This window comes from Melospiza georgiana, chromosome 8, assembly GCF_028018845.1.
Source record: "Melospiza georgiana isolate bMelGeo1 chromosome 8, bMelGeo1.pri, whole genome shotgun sequence".
In the NCBI taxonomy this organism is placed as follows: domain Eukaryota; kingdom Metazoa; phylum Chordata; class Aves; order Passeriformes; family Passerellidae; genus Melospiza; species Melospiza georgiana.
In genome coordinates this window covers 23,743,191-23,757,330 of record NC_080437.1, presented here as the reverse complement: position 1 = coordinate 23,757,330, position 14,140 = coordinate 23,743,191, and the positions used below count along the sequence as shown (strand labels likewise).

The window sequence follows — 14,140 nt, the reverse complement described above, 5'->3', positions numbered from 1 at the left end:
GGTATGTCTTTGAGAGGCTGTTTTTCCTGTTCCTAGATGTGATTTGTGGCTTTCTCCATTCCCCCTACCCCCCTTTCCAAGTAGTGTTTAATTGCATTTGCTTTCGTATGCAGCTTCTGTGACCTGGGCCTTTTGTTAATTGCTGCTCTTCCTGTCTTTGTAGCTCCAGCAAATTTAGTGACTGCTTTCTTCCAAGTCACTGGCTAGGACTGAAATGGCAAATGGCACAGGGCCAGGAACCAGTACCTGATGTACCTCATTGCCAGTAGTTTCTCATTGCCACCAATATTTTAAGAGCTGTCACTTAATTGATTTTTAGTGTTTTGTATTTATTTAACTGATGTTTCTTTTCCCTTGTTTGCCTTAGGGTTTTGGTGTTTTTTTAATTTTGGGGTTTTTTTTTAAATATGTGGCTTTAGTCAAGATGTGTCATGCCAGCCCAAAAGTCTAAAAATATTATATCAAACCCATTGTTAATTAAAATTTTAATTTTGTAAGACTCTAATAAGAATTTCTGTAAGCCCGTGTTGATTGACACCATTTTTGCTATCAATTCCTGAGAACTATTCATTGGTTTTGAAACCCTTTACCACTTTGAGACCCTGGTACTAACTTGTTTAATGTTGTGACATTTCAAAGTGATTTTTTTTCTTTTTTTTGAGCCCATTGGGACTTCCACAATATTTCAGGACTTTTTGGAATTAAACACTGCTGCAAATACTCTGAGTAACTCACAGAAAAAAAACCCAGCACATGTCCATTGAATATTAAAACAATTAACTTACAAATGTTAGTAACACCACCTTGATAGATTTTGTTGAATTATTGCCATTCTATTGAACATTTTGTAATATACTCCCATACTCCTACATATTTTTTCTAAAAATTCCAATGTATATGTGCCTTGATTTTATCTTTGCTTACTTTAAAGCTGTTTGCATCTCCTCTCTGACTTTTGCAACATTTCTGAGTTTTGATTTAACTTCTCTGCTCTGAGTCTTCCTGTCCATTATCCAACTGTTTGTCTCCTCTTTGTGCTTTTACTCTGAGTCACTTAGGTTTGGGTTTTGTTGTTTTTTAAATTTTTTTCCCCCATTTAGCAGGTCAGGTTTTCTCCCCCATGGGTTTGATGGTTTCTCATATGTTCTTAGATGGTTCATAAATTTAAACAAAATATATAGCCAACTAATGTCTTGAGTGACTTGACTAAATTTCCAGCTTTTTGAAGTTGTCCTTTTAATGTGCAAATTGCTATATATTTGGCTGTTTATTATAAGTAAATGCTGATGAATCACTTGTCTTAATTTCTATTGCAACTGGTCCATTGGAGTTTGATTTGATCCTTGTGGATCACTTCCAACTCTGGATATTCTGAGTCTCTGGTTCTGTGACCTACTGTACTTAACTGCTGGCCTGGGTAGTACTCATTAAGTCTATTGAGGTTTAGTTTATAAATTGATATTCACTGATTAAATTTATATGCACAGATAAGGGCTGAGGAGTTGACAACTCTGTATGTTGCTTTTAATTTTCTGCCCTTGCTGTGCTGATTTTTTTTTTTTGAGTTATTAACAATTTATGTAATATTACCTTCAGAGCAATAGTAGTCTGTGGTTTTTTACTTCCCCCAAAATGATTTGTACCTGGAAGTTAAAGTCAGGCTTTGCTGCTTTGACTAGATGCATATCTAGGGCTGAATTATGTAGTAACCATTCAAAGGCATATTTGAGCTGTGCTGTCTTGAGGGGGAAAAAAAGCATTGTTTGACATGCTAGGCTCTGTGTCAATGGCACTCCAGAAATGCATCCCTATCTTTTTCTGAAGATCTTGCATTCCTGTTTTTCTAGTAGAGAATGTGTCTCTGGCTGATTTGCATTACCAGATACTGTTATCCCAAGGAGCCTGGAAGCTACTTAGTGATCACAAGGGCTCTCGGTTCTAAGGGAGAAGATGGCATGAGGGCTTAACTGTTTTTTTTTTTTTCTTTGTTTTAAATTGTTGTCTTACATCATTAGCCATCAAACTACAATTACAGTTTAAATTTCTGACAAAATATTTGCTCATAGACGGGTAAAAATGCCAAGAAAAGATGAAAATAAAATTGTTTAGGTGCAGAGAGAAAACTAGTGAAAATTGATCATGCTGAAGACTGCATAGTCAACCTTCCCCCCTGCCTTCTCTTTAGTTTTAATTTCTTTCCTTGCTACCCTTAGCAGAAAAAATGGCATGTATGTATTCTGATTTTTACCAGAGGATGTTTTAGGGGAAGCTTTACTTGTTTACAGTTTAACTGTTGTGAAATGGGAATAAGTGTGTAACAACCTCTGCATTTAAAAAGTTATTCCACCGTTGCTTCAGTACTAAGGATTTTCTTTCTTTGTTCTGGGATTTATTTTTTCTAATTCTTCACTTCCTAGAGAGCCTTCTGGAAAAGAGAGATGTTTTAAAGTTTATAAATTCAGGGGGATTTTTTAAAATCAAAATATTTTTTTCTAAATTCTTCTACTAACATCCAGAAAGTGTTTTTCATTGGAAACGTCACCAGTAACATTTGTGAGAGTTAAATATGTGGCTGCTTTGATTGTGAAGAGCATATCAGAGATCTAAATACAACTGATACTGAAAATCTAATACTGATTTCTAAAATACTGGAAATTTCTTTCTTTTTCTTTCTTCTAATTCTGTTATTCCTGCAACTTTTCCACTGGCTCTGCTCTTCAGCTGCTATAAACTATCAGACACTGAGACACAGATGATGAAAATATAGAAAATGGAATTTAGCAGAGAGAGCCATGTTAATTTCTGTTCCATTTGAAATGCAGGAAAATATCATCTGCCAAATGGAAAAGGACAATCGGTGGGAAAAGAAATGTTCTTTTCAAGCTTCTAAGAGCAGTGACAATGGAGAGAAAAAATACTATAAAAAGTAGGCAGCTCCTTTTTCAAGATTTTGTTTTCAATGTATTCTGCATGATTAACTGTACACAGTTGCTCTTTTGGAGCCCTGAATGACTGAACACAACATCACAGGGCTTAAACTGCCTTTGCTGCATTGCACTTTGCATTTGGGGGGAATAGGGCTCAGCTTTATGGCAGTTTTACCAGTCTCTAGTATAATTTTTGAATACATTCATACTTCCCTTATTTGCCTTTTTTAATGTCAAACATTGCACATAAGATGTTCTGCTGTTGCTATGCAACTGCTAAATCCAATATTTAATATTAATAAAACCCGAGTGGCATTAGCATCACTCAGAACAGTGGGCTAGCAAACTACGATCGTACAATATCCAAGCTGTAAAACTTGGCAGGGACTTCAGTGTGCAATTGCATGCATGGCAAACTGTGGGGCATGAGTCACTGCCAGTTACTATTAAAAGATTGATGAGTTTGAGTAAAATTTCTGAGGTCTTTTGATTTTTATACATATGTAATATATATATATATAAAATAGAAGTTCTGAACAAAAAGATCAAGAACAAGGTTGGTTAGCTATTTTCCTTAAGGTTTCATTTCAGAGTCAAATTCTGAGGGTCTCTACCCATATGTTAAAAACGTTATAAACTATTCAGCGTTATAAACCTATGGGTCAATACCCTGATTCTCCTATTTTTCTTCTAGGTCAGGTTGGTCGGCCCTTTCCCACTGTTCCTGCCACTTCCTGAAGCCTGAATTGGCTTTTTTTGGAGGCAGTGCTACTTCTCTGCCTGACAAGGTGCTGTTCAATGGGATGTGTTTCCAGTTTCTCCTCTTCCACCTTGTTTTCTGATTTCTCCCTATTTCCCTTCACTCTTGACTGTTATTTCACCTTTTTTTTTTTTTTTTTGATTCTTGGTTCTTTCTGAGATTATATTTTTAGTGTTGTACCTCAGCAATGATTTTGCCATCTAAGTCATGTTGCACCCTGCAAATTCTGTAGCATCCTGCATCGGATTGCTGAAGATGTTGGTGCACTGACACTCTTGCTGACACCCAGAGGGATGAAACACTGTTTGTCATTTCCTTTTGAAGACTGCTTTCCAAAACATAACTTAGATATTAGATCTGGATGAAGTCAGAATTATTTTAGAATTACTGCTCTTTTGAAGTGGAATAAACTATTTCCTTCATAGCACACAATCATTTAGATTTTGACTGATATCTTAAACATTGCTATTTTGGGTAGTTTATCTGTCCCTGATTCACCCATGCAAGTTTCTCTAAATTTAAGACCATACTTTTGTTTCTTAATTTATTTTTTATTTCTTCTTCTGCCACTCAAAGATTCAAAGAAGTAGGAGAAGCTAGAAGCCCCTAGCTACTTGCAAACCATTCTTAAAGCTACCAAGCAAAAAGTATTGGAAGGGGCAGGGAAGGGCAGGCAATAGTAAAGTTATAGTCCTGAATTTTTCTGGTTATTCCATTTTTATACATTTTTATAAGGTGGAATTTGTCTATCACCCTAAAGTAATCTTTGTACTTTTCACACTCTGCTAACCCATCTTCTCACAGTACTGGGTGGTGAACAGCTCTGTAGATTTTTTACTGCCACCAGGGGGGTTAGTATAATATTGATTCAACTTTTCCAAATAATGGCAATAATTTTGGTGCACATTTTCCCTCTTCTGGAATAAACTTAAATTGATTAGATTTATTTTAGGTGAGGTATAAATCATGGCATTGAAGTAGATTGGACTGTGTGTGTCTTGGGTGCAAATCTGTGATTGAAATTTCATTCTGTACTAATATGGCAATGCTGAATCCTCCTCCTTTTAATTTTCTCTCCTCAAAACTGCAGTTCTTGAGGAAACACTGATTCTAATGTTTACTGAAATTCAGAAAAGTAACTGAATGCCACTGAGATGTAAGAATGTATTTTTGAAATTGGGAAAATTTACCTTCTTTCAGTTTTGAGGCTTAAATGAAAGTATTTTTGTTTGCGTAGAAATTACTTGGTCGCGTTGTAGAACCTGCAGCTTCCTATGTTCTTTTGGTTTATTTCCTTGTTGTAATGTTCTTTGTTTTTAACCTAGCTACTTAGAAAACTGCAGGAGTCAGTGGACTCTAGGTTGTGCTCTGATTTATCAGTAGTTCAGTCATCACAATTGACCCGTGTATCTTGTAATACTTGGAGAAAACGTGTTGAGCTCTGTTCTTGGAACAGATAAATATAGAACTGCTATTGTGAATATTGTGGTGACGTACTAATCTAGAAAGCTAACAATTCTTTTATTTGCTTTTAGGGTTTGAAAGTATTCTAGAAGGCCTGTTTGGACCTGGATTATTAAAAGATCTCAGTTTGTTTAAAGGTATTCAATCTCTATGTTTGTATCTTGTTCTGCATTTCTAATGACAGAAGCAGCCTCAGCTCTGCCTCTAGAAAATGTGTGTTACCGTGGTGATTTGTGCTTTTTTTTCCCCCTCCCCCAGGCAGTGCTCACAGTTAGTTTCATATTGGCTAAAATTACTAATGAGTGTGCGTTCATCTTTATGTAGCTGGGAGTGTATTTTGCAGTGCTCAGAAAAACAGATTTGTTGTGCATAGATAAAATGTATATAGTTTGGTAATCTGGGGATTTAGAAAAATGGCCGAAATGAAGCCTGAATCCTCAGAAAGCAGGCAAGAATGTTGTGAAACAGGTATTTAATTCAGCATTTCTCTTTTGGCTCCAGTTGTGTCGTGGTTTATGAATATGAAGTAATTTGCTATTCTTCTGATTTACAGACTGTGAGCCTGAAGGTGTTTCTGATTGGTCTTTTGATGAAAATTGTCTTTTCTGCTGCCTGAGAAGAGAAAAAGTGAAGGTAACAATGCAGATGTGTGAAGCTAGTAGTTGTAGGGGAGGGACAAAGGGAGGGAGTTTGCTGCTCCTAGTTAACTGAATATGGAAAATCTGCAACCTCCTACCCCTTTCTCCTTTGGAAAAAGGTTTTCTGAATTAAATTATGCAGGTTAATGAACAGACTTGCCTCTTTCTCTGCAACTTTTTCTTTGTAGTATGTAATGCAGGTGGTGGGTTTCTCTTTTTCTTCCCTGTGCATTAGCTCTTTCTGTTTGGTGTTTTTATTTGTTTTGGGTTTTCCTGAGTTCTTTGTAAGGGATCTTGTTGGGAATCATGAAACCTTTCCCAAGGGAGCCAGACTGTGGCTTGTGCATGTTTACTACAGTCAAATGATAGGCTTATCTTCAATATGGAAATGTGGTCCATTTTAACAGTCTAGAATCTTGTTCTGTATCTTGGAATTTTCTTCCCTGTGGGCCATATCCTTTTATTAATGTGCATGGTAGATTTTTGTACTGTGCTTGTTCACAATGAAGTCAGAACCTAAACATGGACAAGTCAGGTTTGCCAACACAATAAACTTGCAGTTTATTTTCTTATGGAGATTATAGTTGTATATAAAACAGAAGCTTTGGTGCTATACTGATTGTTGTTCAGCCCACGTATTGAAATTTGATTGTTCTATAACATAGGAAGGAAGGATCATCTGTCTTGGCAAAACTTCCTTTACTGGAATTTGTAACTACTGCTTCTTCCTGCACAATGTAAAACAACACCAGAATGGATCTCTATCAACTTAGGAATTAAACAAAAGCACTCTTTCCTCTGTAGCAGCTAGCATGTAGCTGACTGGCTTGTCCATAAAGGAAGTACCTTGTTGACACTGATATTTGCCGTGCTGCCAGTTCATGCATGTTTCTGTATTACAGCTTTTATTAAGGCACAAGAGGAGGTTTAGGAATGCTTGCATTTAGAACAGATGTAAGTCGTAGTTATTTCATTGAGACTGACAGCAGGTAACATGTATGTATACTTGTGAAAGGAGCTCTTTTTTTTTCTTACCTCATTTCATAAAAGGACAAAATCCAGTGTTAAACACAGCTCTAGTTAAGCCATTGAATTGATTCAGAAATTAATTTTGTGGTGAATGAGAGACTGGTCATAGTGTGGGCCAGTTGGACAGTGTATGGTAGGTATTCAAAAAGGCAGTCTTACTGCCCTCCAGCCTCTCTGTCAATTCTGTTGGGTTTGGGTATTTTGGCTTTTTGGCTTGTCTTTGTTTTGTTTTTGAAGGAATAATATGTGTCCTTTTAGGTCTAGGGTTTTTGTGTGTCATCTGAGAGATGGTAGGATGGGAGTGCTTCCTTTCCCCTGTGGGTGCAGCAGATTGCTGCCCTGCTGGCACTGATGTCATTAGCTTGCAATACATAGTTAAATATGATTCTTTCACAAGAGCCTTCAAAAAGTGTGAATTTGACAACATCTTAATTAGAATTCTAATATGTGAGACTAAATTGTTGGAAAAAAGGTTGTAACTTAATTGGTATTTAGCTAAATAATGGACAGTCTTCTGTTAATTCAGTTCAACTAAATTTAGAATGGTACTAGTTTTTTTTTAAATCTCTTCCATTGAACATCTGGACTGATCTCTAATTCTTTAGGGAGTTGCAGGCTGTTCATGTGCATCCTGTCACCTTGTTTGGAGAAGAACTGGGCAGGGTGGCATGGTTTGGGTTGGTGCTTGCATGAGTGCTGAGTTACAGAATGAAAAGGTGTGTAATGGATTGTGTAGCTGGGAGCTGGATAGCCACAAGCCATGTATTAAGATAGTGTGTGGCTGTGGCTGGCCTGTTTTTTTGGGGTTTTTTGAGTACATAATTACCAATACCTCCTTTTGGATTAGTTGAATAATCAATCAATCTACTTGATTTTCACCTGTAAGTGACATGTAGATACCTAGTGTAACAAGTTCAAAACCAATAAATATCTTCAGGGTTTTTTTCTGGATTTCATTTGCCCATGAGAATTACCTGTAAATTAGGAGACCAGTGGCTGTGCATAAGTAAAAATGAGTTCTGGACTTGCAGGATGAGAATTGGAGGCCAGTATTTGTTTATTGGCAGAGCTGCTTATGGGGTGAGAATCTACATTAGCTGTCCCACTCAGTGATAGTTGTTACTGCTTCTGCAGGCAGTCAGGTTCATTGCATGACTTCTTCAAAGGATGGAAAACCACCTTTTGAAGTATTCTAAAAATATTAATGTATTTGTACCAGCAGTTCTAATTGCAACTACTGAGCAAATACCTGCATTTTTGGCAGTCAAAATACAAGACAAGTTTTGATAGAGAAATGGACTTAAGTGTTTTCATTTGAATGAGATAACAAAATACAGACAAAGTAGGGAGCCAGCATCTTCCTGGACATTTTTTCCCAAATCCAAAGTGTTATGTGCAGTAATGTAGAACTTTTAGAAACTGGATTTTTTTTTTCTTTTCATCACAGAATGCAGAATACACCATTGTTTCTGCATGGTGTGATAGGAGAATAAGTGGTTACCTAAGGTGCTGCTACCAGGTTATTAATATGGGTGCCTTTGTGCAGAAATGGACAGGCACCTTGAAAGACAAAAAAAGCCATTTAGCAGCTCTGGCTGCCTCCATGAGGTGAGAGAAAGATTGGGATGGGACCAAATCTGACACCAAATCTGACAAATTCACATTTGGATAATGTGCAGTTGTGGTAATTCTCTATTGCTTGTGGTCTTTATCACTTTTCCTTCTAAAAGGTTGTGGTACAGCCAAGACCCATCAATTGAGATGGATTGAAGTGTACTTGCCTTATCTCTTTTTAATTATGATTCCTAATTTTTCTGTGTGATTTGTTAAATAATCTGACTGAGCTATCATTACAGAAGAAATCTTTGGCTTCATGTAGAATGTTTGTATCAAATGAGGTGGTCTGTAGTGTCATTTGCTCATAGTTGGAGCTCAAGCCTAGTTTAAGAAAGGCCAGAAGAAAGGAGAAACTGGAAAATGAATCCTTTAAGAATATTCAATTGAATATATTCATGTAGAAAGGAAAACACTGTTGTCTACAGTGACATAAAGCAATTCATGTGTATTAAGAGAAAAAAGGAACACACATACATGGATACACAGCTAATCTCATTGGTTGGTGAGAGCAGAACAAGAAGGATAATACTCCTAAGCACATTAACTATTTTATAGATATATTTAAGCTACAAAAATAGCAAGAGAGAAAATTACTTCTAGGAGCATATTCTGGATTCATCGGCTGCTTGATGCCGGAATATTGATTCTGGTCTGCAAAGTTCTCTAAAATACCTGGGCTTCAGTGAAAGGACCTCTCAAAATTCTTTCATTTGTGAAGAAGTGTGTTAAGGTACAGCATTTGAAGAAGTTATTTTAAAATTCAAAATTACTCTGTTATGATTTGGGTATTTTTAAAAGCTTGTAATTATTTTACAGAAATCTGATGGCCTTTGACTATGGAGGAGCATAACCAGTGAGATATGAACTGTGGTAAATGTCTGAATAATTCTGAAGAGAAGTTATCACTCATCTAAAGCATTAACTTGTAGAATAATTGAAGGTGGCAAAGGAAATATCTAAAAATGAGTTGAAGTTGTCGAACTCCTACAATTTTTGATGGCTTTAGAATGTGTTTAAGCTGTGTACAGAGTTCCCCAAGTGTGCTGGAACATGCTCTAAAACATTTTAAATGGATTTCATCGCTTAAACTCAAGCATTTAGACTGTCACTTTTGTATTGTGTCATTTTAAAATTATTTGATATGGAGACTAAAACTTGAAAATATTGTTTGTGATAATCTCCAGATGTGTTTAGCAGTAATGCAGGGTTGCAGCTTTTCTTGTGCATCAGTGTTAATGTAAGCATGTTGTGGTTCCACACCGCAGCATGCTTACATTTATATTTCACTGATATATTTCTTTTTCCCCTACTATAGATAATAAATGATAGTCAATAGCTATGGATCAGTCAAGTTGCATGTTTTGAATGTGATAAATATGATGTCAGTCATCGTACTGTAAAAAAAATATATTCATTAAGTGAGGGAGGTCTTAAAACTGATTAAACCATCTGAATTTTTTTTAATACTAAGCTGGGAGCAGTCGTAGTTGCTTTAAAGGACATGCTCAGAATCGAAAATTATCTTGATAAATTTGAAAAACAGGACAAGACAGACCTGTTTTGTCAAGTCACAAGTTTCAGAGGTCTTAAAAGTGATAGGAATGTGAAATTGGTAAATGACTTCATGGACTGTTTCAAGAGAAGAATTTGTGTTAATACCTGGAGAGGAAAACCTGAATGCTGGTGAAGCCTCAAATGACTGTAGCATTTTGAGAGATGTAAACAAACTGAGTATCATTGAAATGAAAGCAACAAGAATGATATTTTCTTGCAGGTAGAAGGGACAAAGAGGTCTGCTACCCTTAAAGCTTGTCTACAGAAAATTGTTCTCCTTTGTGTTGGCTATGAATTAAAAAGACTGTGCAGTCTTAAGGAAAAAACCACATTGGAGAAGACAGCCTAGGGGTGTTTTAGCAGTCCTTTTTTTACTCAGTGTTCCTGCTTTTACGTTGAGGTAGGGTGGGAGGCTGGAGGGAGTCCATGGGATTGACCAGTCAGCCATGGGTGGTCTCTGGGCAGCCTCCTTTTTTTTCCTGAAGATGGATAGGAATTATCTCATCCTGTTCTAGCTTGTGGGCTCTTCCCATTCCATCTGTGTGTGTGCTGTGGCTTAAACATGAAACTGCTGTTTGCACATCTACACCACAACAGCCTGCATCATAGAGTTCTCTTCATGTCAGCAGTTCAGCATTGGAATTGCTGTATCAACATTTCCTGCAAGGAGGCTCTCAGTGAGCATCCAGCAGTAGTGCTGACAAGGCTGGGCTGCCCAGGATACGTGGTCTCACAAGGTCACACACTGACCTTGCCTTTTGAAAACCTCAGCTCTGTATTTCTAAGGCTCTTTGACTTAATTACATTGTTATGCTGTTTATCTTATTGTACAAAAAGAGCTTTAGCCCACAAAGAGCATGTGCAAACCACTCCAGGTATCTTTCTCTGAAGGTTTATTGTTCAATAGAGTGATGCTGCATGTTCACTGGTGGATTCCAGGAATGCTCTGGGGCATTCTCTTCCCACCTGAAGAGAAGCACAAAGAGAATAGAAAGAATCCTATGTTATAAATAATACCTAAAAGTAACTGAATGGCTATAAATACCCTGAAAAAATGCCCAATGAAAATACTATCTAGATATTACTGGGTTTTTCTTCTTCCTACTACCTGCATCTTGCTACTGAAAACTTAGATGTGATTTAGGACTGTGGAGTAAGTGAGTAAACCTGAAAGTAGTGGTTTTAAATAATGGTTATTGGGAAGAAATACTAGAAAATGTGAAAAAATGACACCTAAAAAATCAACAACCCCCCATCCTAACCAAAAAAAAAAAAAAAGAAAAAGAAAAAACAACAACAAAACAAACAAAAAACAACAGAAATCAACCAACCAGACACTCCCAAACCAAACAAAAACACCTCACTTTTGGAAGTAGAATAGCAATCACAATCAAATACTTAGTGTGAAAGCTTGAATTTTCCTTCTGGGGTGAAAAATCCTACAGATTCCTGGCATAATTATGGTACAATAGATAAGAGAACAATTGAAAAGTGCAATAAGCAGAACTACTCCCAGTATATTTTGTCTCATGTAGTCAGTGCTGTACTGAACATGCCCAAAGACTTTTTTTTTAATTCGAAGAGCGAGTTTAAATCTGACTTTTTACATAACTGTATTTCTTTGTTTTGATGTCTTAGCATGGACACTGATAAAAACCATACATGAAAGGAGATGCTCCTTAATTTTGGGGGTAAAAACTAAGCAGTGCCATTTTCTTCCTATTATTCCTCTTCTCTCCTAAATGCAGATCAAGAGATCCTTTACTGAGCTGTTCACCAGCATAAGCCACTTAGAATTTTTTCTTCTGGCTGATCCCTTTTTCTTCATTCCTTCTCTATGTAGCAAGTGTACAGCTTTAGTTAGTTTCAGTAAATTAAATGGTACTCTTCTTATGTTGCCTTTGTATGAGTAATATAAAATACATTTGTTTATGGTGAGGCAGGGTGCTACTGGCCTATTTTTCCACTGAGTTACCAGGCTAGTACAAACAGTGTCTTGCTATTGATGCAAAAAGTGCTAGGAAGATTTGAAATGGATTGGCCAAGGGTTATTTTTTATTTTTATTTTTTTGTGTTGGCCAAGGGTTATTTTTATTTTAGGCTTCTTCCAGAGCTATAGTCTGTTAAAGAAGAAGCTTCTCCTGTGGGAGCAATCAGGTTTGAATCTCTGGTAGGGAAGAAAGCCTCAGTCATTTTGTGAGGCCTTCACTTCTGCAGGCTCTTACCTTCACAGAATCAAAGATGTTTTTACTCACTTGTTACCTCTGTCATTGCATGTTCTGTTTGTCATAAAATACTGCTTTGTGTCTGTCTGAGATAGTATCTCCCTTTGCTTTTGATAGAGAGCTTTTGGAATCACAAATATGGTGTGAAAGCCCATCCATGTGGTTCGGGCCAGAGCATTTGGTATTATTACCCTTAGCACACAGTTTGTGTGACTGCTGCATTCGTTAATTTACTGTGGGCTTCTCATATAATCTTGCTTCTTAAACCTTTTGAAGTTGAGACAGTGCAAACTTAAGATTTGCTTATTTTTCATTTATTGTGATTTTTAAATGAATTCCCAGTTCTTCCCTTCTAGTTCCGTGAGTCTGAAATCAACTTATACGGTAGAGGCCAAAAAAACAGATGCAGCCTAAATATTATGGTAACTGATACTTTATAAAGGTTAACAAAACAAAACACTCCCTGAAGCCAAAGAGTAGCTGTGTATACATTCCTGCAGTAGGTAAATACAGGTATCTTTAATATAGCTTAAAATGAAAGTGGAAGGAGAGGACCAGTAAAGAGATTTTTCTCCTGAGCCAGAGCAAGGCATTAAACTGATAGAAATGAAAAAAGGTGTGTGCATCTGGGGGTGGAACCTAAGCATTTCGATTTTGTATTTTTGTAACCTTGCCTTCTAGTTTCTTGACTGTACTTAAAATGAATGATGTATCCTGACATCTCACGTGCTTAATTATCCTAGTTTGAATTTGTTCTTGAGATTACTCAGCTGCTTCCAGTTGTGAGAATGGATTTTATTTAGTTGTAGGTGTTGTAACAGCTAACTTAAATTTATTTCACTTAAAAGTAGCTACTATTGAGCTTCTTCACAAAAGGTCTTGCTTTTTGATAATATTTGGTCATTTTTTGCTTAGTTTGCATGGATATATGGAGTAAGGAGAACTGTGGATATTTTGCCTTCAACAGTTATTTCTTGGATCTAAAAATAATAGCCAAAAAACAAGTGCTAGATATGAGACTTGCAGCCAAATGCTTTTCTTCTTTATAATGGACTCTTATTTTCTGTATTGTTATCAAATCTTACATTTGTGTAAGATCATCATCATTTATGTCTTGAATTGTAGTGTAAGGTGTCACCAAAGTATGTATTGTACCACCACCTCCATCACCTTCTGACGAACTGTTAGTGATAGTCCTTTGTATCAGCTGCATACCCCACCTGTGAGCTGGGTGTAGTGTTCTCTTTGTTACACCCAGCCCATCTCTGCTAATGTGCTGTCAAGGACTCCCCAAAACATCCTGTGTCTTACAGGATTACATCATTCCATTGTAAAATTCCCTGTCCTGGGGGAGGTACTGAACGTTCCTGCCTGGATTTGAGGGTGGTGTATGATCTCAAGGTCTGGGCACTTGGGGGAGCCACCACTGGATCCCCAGGGAAGGAGCAGACCTTTCCACAGGACCACTGCTTTGACAAGTCCACATCCATCATTTCAATGGGACTGCAGCCACCATTCAATCAGACTGCCACCACCTCCCTGCCCAAGAGGGTGCCAAAACTCTTTGTCAGTTTAAGCCAGTGTTTCTGTACTATTGCCTTTAATGTAACTTTCCTATTAAATTGTAGCTCCCTGTGGAAATCACTTGCAAGGTGTGGGGTTAATTCCTCCCTCTGGTTGACCTTCAAACCAGCACATATTTTGGCAACCAACGTGCAGCATCCTGAGAGATGTCAGAATTGCAGTTTTACATTGTATTACAAAAACTGCCTATTCACTATGATGCTTGACATGTTTGCACGGATGTTGTACCCCGCTCTCCGTATTTTTCTACACATGGGGAAGTATTTGCCAGTTGTGATATTCCTTTTGAGACCAGGGAATGCTATGAAAATTGCTTTGTTAGTTCTTTATGTCTACTGCATG

General features: G+C 37.1%; 1 protein-coding gene across 1 annotated transcript in view; it reads left to right on the top strand.

The window, feature by feature from the left end:
- Positions 1-14,140, top strand: part of LCOR (ligand dependent nuclear receptor corepressor) — a 64,230-nt gene that overhangs the window by 24,983 nt on the left and 25,107 nt on the right. Inside the window, exons 2-3 of the mRNA XM_058028665.1 lie at positions 5,223-5,288; positions 5,705-5,784. The gene's annotated coding sequence lies outside the window, so the exon portion shown is untranslated. The remainder of the gene's footprint in view (positions 1-5,222; positions 5,289-5,704; positions 5,785-14,140) is intronic.